We start from the raw sequence: 5,184 nt of genomic DNA, 5'->3' as shown, positions 1-5,184 counted from the left end.
ACAGTCAATGTAAGCGGGCTATAGTACTAGAGCTAACCAGGCCCGAGCCAAATTTTAGCACCAGCTAAATCGGTAGAGCGGTAGGTGCCGCGAGGGTCGAACGCGTACTTTAACGAGATAACGTCCAAAACAGTATACAAATTTTGAAAAATTTGATCAGGATGCATGTTTTCAAGATTGATAATTGAACTCGGAACGGAAGTAAACACTGCAAAAATCTCGCGACATAGCGATACTGTCAAAGTATCTGTGAGATATTTGTGCAATAAAATTTATTTGAATTTGAATTTGACAGACAGTATTCACTTGCGTACGTGTGAACGCTCCGACTCAAACCAGCCCGAGCCAAATTTTAGCACCAGCTAAATCGGTAGAGCGGTAGATGCCGCGAGTGTCGAACGTGTACTTCGACGAAATAAAGTCCAAAACAGTATAAAAATTTGAAAAATTTGATCAGGATGCATGTTTTCAAGATTGATAATTGAACTCGGAACGGAAGTAAACACTGAATCGTAGGGCCTGTACACAACGCCATCTCGCGACATACTGCCAAAGACAGAGTAATAAGTTAAGTATCTGTGAGATATTTGTGCAATAAAATTTATTTGAATTTGACAGACAGTATTCACTTGCGTACGTGTGAACGCTCCGACTCAAACCAGCCCGAGCCAAATTTAGCCCATTTAGCTCGAGCCAAACCATTACCGTGTGAACGCGGTAAAACTAAAAGTGTAGGCCTACCACTAGCGCTAAGAGGGTCTATGTCCCCTGGGGTACTGCCGGAACGTAACCTGGGTACGGTCCGGTATACCGGAACGTACCATGGTACCATCTAATATGCCGGACCGTACCTCGCCTACTCCACTAACAAGTCTAGGGAGTCGCCTATGCCTACTCCCTAACCCTAAATCTAACCCTAATCCTAACCATATCAAATAATGACCAGGGTACGTTCCGGCAGTACCCTGGGGGAGATAGACCCTATGAGCACCACTAGCCTACCAGTACCAGACTTGAAGTTGTGTAGGACTACTAGTACTACTACCCTACCCTACCCTACCTGGCCTGTACCCTACACTTCTGACTGTAGTCTGTAGTACTTACTAGTAGTGGCCCAAGGATAGAGAACATGGGTCCCAATAAAACCAATGTGCCTAACCCTAACCCTAACCATAAGTCATAACCCTAACCTATTAGTCAAATTTAGGGTTAGAGTTAGGGTTAGGGTTAGAGTTAGGGTTAGAATTAGGGTTAGGGTTAGGCTTAGGCACATTGGTTTTATTGGGACCCATGTTCTCTATCCTTGGGCCAAAGGTTATATGGGACAGAATGATTCGGTCTTGGTTAGGGTTCAGCTTTTGGGTTAGGGGGGCCCTTCTGGTTCAAGGATAGAGAACATGGGTCCCAATAAAACCAATGTCATTTACATCAATATAAATAATATAATATTATATCAATATAATACTAATAGGTTAGGGTTATGACTTATGGTTATGGTTAGGGTTAGGGTTAAAATTAGGGTTAGGGTTAGGCACATTGGTTTTATTGGGACCCATGTTCTCTATCCTTGAACCAGAAGGGCCCCCCTAACCCAAAAGCTGAACCCTAACCAAGACCGAATAATTCTGTCCCATATAACCTTTGGCCCAAGGATAGAGAACATGGGTCCCAATAAAACCAAAATTGGCCAATATAACCCTCACCAAAATATAAAAAAGGATATATCATGGGACAGGATACATGGGATTCGGTCTAAACCCTAACCCTAACCCTAAACATACCAGACACCTTGAGCATATAAAAATATAAGCATAATACTAAACAACCTAAAACTACCTCGGGTACATATATACATGTAGTACCTGATACGACAACGACCCTTCGTGCAGTAGACTAAGTAGTAAGTACACGTTAATCGTTTAAGAATTGTACGATGGGCGGTGGAATATGGCCAGCCGTTTGGCAGAGTGCCACGGCACTCGCTCATTTCTCGTGACTGGAGACCCAACGATAACCATCATGAACGCGGCTAGATGAACTTACCTCATGAGTCATATAGCTAGTTACTGTTATATTCTCTTGCTGACGTTAATACGTCAATTACAGAGGCACTAAAGATAGATAAATAAGAACCGTTTTCGACGTTTCGTGTACAGTCATCAGTGGTAAGACGCACGCTGACGTTGCGTTTGTAACCAAGCAGTAATGTGTAAAGTGCTTGCCAATTGGTCCAAAATGCGATGCAGACCAATCATAAAACAGTTTACATAACAGGTTTTTGTAATAAACATGGCTGCGCTGTGTAACTCTTATTTTCCATCACTTCTTCCAAGAATCGCCGACCCTCTGTGGTTTAACGTGGACCGTCCCGTAGATGACGAAGCCGAATTATCACAACTTGAAATAGAGCACCAAGCCTGGTTACGAAGTATCTCTGATAAAGACAAGGATGTCGTTCCAATAGGAAAGAAAAGTTCAGAAAGGTGAGGTTATGGTCACATAACACTAACAGTAACAGTAGTCGGTAACTCTTACTCTTACTCTTAGTCTTACATTTACAACCTTTTTTAAAATTTCCTTGTAGATCATGGAAAATCCTCCATTTTCGGTTATTCATTTAGTTCAAGTTATTCATTTTATTGTACAGTTTCTCAACTTTCTGATGGGTATAATTGTATGATTTAAATGTAATTAAATGTAACCCAATCAAATTCATTGTTCAACTTCAATTAATAATTATATTTAATTTGTGAAATTTGCAATTCTGTTCTGTTTATTTTCAGATTTGATGAAGATGATGAGGATGAGGAAGATAATGATGATGAAAGTGAAACCAATGATGATGATGACGACGATGAATTGGATGGAGATGAAATGAACTATGACAGGTTGGAATACAACAAATATTCGCATATGCATGCACACATATGAAAGTACATTTCATGGTCCTTTCAATAAAGCCATAAAAATGCTAGGTCACCGCTGAAACAAAAAAGTTTTTCAATCGCTCTGTCAGACCATGTCCTCCGAAAATGTCTAAAATCTGCCTGTGCCCCATTGACCTTTGACCTCCAATTTCGGCACAGTGATGGCCTTTCCTACCATGATGCTATACACCGACTATCACGAGCCTAGGTCGTGCCGTTTAGATTTGTGCCGCAATTCTGCATTTCCTCCCTATACCTTAAGTTAAGGAGGGAATGTTCCCCCTTCTTTTACACCTCAAGATTGATCTTTGACCTTTGACCCCCAGCTTCGACATCCCAGCTCGTTTTCGAATTACCCCCCCACGTCCCGACTTTCAAATCTGTACATCGAGCTGTTTAGATTTGTGCCCAACTGTTGAGGGACGCACGCATGAACGGACGGACGATCATGCGATTCTACAAGCTGCATCTGACTTCGTCAGATGAGCTAAAAAGAGAATTGTCGTAGTCAGAATTAAGGCTGTACATGTACTCAAAAGTGCCTCAAATACCATCTCCTGCGATCTACGTTTTCAAAATTTTATGGGGAGGACCCCCACCCCTCTCCTTGGAATCCTGGATCTGCCACTGAACAGTTACATGTCTCGGGAGCAGAGAACAACAAACAAAACTGTTCTCTTTTTGCATGGCGCACATAACAAAGATTGTACAGCTGAGAGGTGGGGGCGCGCAGGGTGTTGAGAAGTAGACGGAGGAACCATTAAAATAACTGCTAAAATAATAGTCATCCACTATTTTGCGCAGTTCGCTGTTTTTACCCGCCCCTGATAAAAAATCCTGGCTACGCCACTGGTAGGCAAGGCAGTGTGCAGGTTGCTACACTAACCAGCCGATCTATGTAAAGAGAATCCCGATATAAATAAATAAATGAATATTTATATTATACACAGACATGTCAAGTCTCACGCATTTTGCTCAATTCTCACGCTCATCTCTGAATTTCTCACGCAAAAATCAAAGTAAATAAATAAATAATTAAAACCCCCTATTTTCAGTCCAAGATACCAGTATACTAGTATCGGAAGGCTAAGGCCCGATCAACAGCGCCGCTCCGCAGCCGCCCACCTAGCTAGCTCGCTCCGGCCGTAAATACGTATACTCTATAAGCGGCGCGGCCAGCGCGCGGCGCGGATTTTATTTGCCTGCTTGGAATCCAATATCCCGCCTGGATGATGGCTTTGCAGGTTACCGAGGTATTTTGTTTACTGTTCAATTCTCAGCACACATGCTGAGTCATAAAAAAATTCAATTAATATTTCCCAATACTTCCAATCATTCAAAATGAGTAAGAACTTATATTTATAAAGGCAATAAATCATACCATAGGTATGCACTAAATTGCACCATTTAATTCAAACCTCAAATTTCGAAAAGCTCCATACCAAACCCACACGCTCCCCCCCCCTTGGTCGCTTCGCTCCCTCGGCCAGTGTCGCTCCGCTCAACGCTGAGTCTCACTCAAACTCCACGACAGATGGCGCTCTCGCTCTGGCTCAATTCACCACTGCCACAAGTAGATTTTCCGTTACAATTTGTAATGCTTTTTTACCACAAGTTTTACAGCGGCCAGGTTACTCGTATCCTATGTAATAAGATTTGTACTAATAAAAGTTGCAGATATTAAAAATCCGACCATTATTTTATGAGAAATTAGATAAAATAGTGATACGAAATAGTGCGCGTATTGTGCGCCCATTTACTACTTTCAAATCATTACGCTGTTTACTAAACTAAGTTCACGTGTTTATTTAATATTTATCATGAATTTTTCGGATGCTTGCCAATATATACCTAATTCTCGAACATCGTCTTTGATACATTTTTGCGTATTCAGCTTAAAACATCTAAATTTGTCAACCAACAAACATGCAAATCAGAGAAATTTCTAATGTTTTGTTCGGCGGCGACTTCGCGAAATCGTCAAAATCGGGATAGTGGTTGTTGAGTTATCAACTTTATACGGCAGCGCATCTGAGCGAGTGCGCGCGATCTGAGCGGGCTCAGGCACCCTTACTATGCTACACTAGCGTTATACAGCAGGCATAGCATATTTGAAAGCGCAAGGGTAAGCGTGGCCGATGTTGATCATGAATGTGATGTGTATACATTGTATCAAGCGAACCAGACAATGCGTCTAGACAATATGTCTGCAGTGTACTTGTCTGTGCATATCTGTGAATCTGTTTTCATGTTTTTA

Source organism: Priapulus caudatus, unplaced genomic scaffold (genome assembly GCF_000485595.1).
Source record: "Priapulus caudatus unplaced genomic scaffold, Priapulus_caudatus-5.0.1 Scaffold250, whole genome shotgun sequence".
Lineage (NCBI taxonomy): Eukaryota > Metazoa > Priapulida > Priapulimorpha > Priapulimorphida > Priapulidae > Priapulus > Priapulus caudatus.
Note: the sequence above shows the minus strand (reverse complement) of the source record.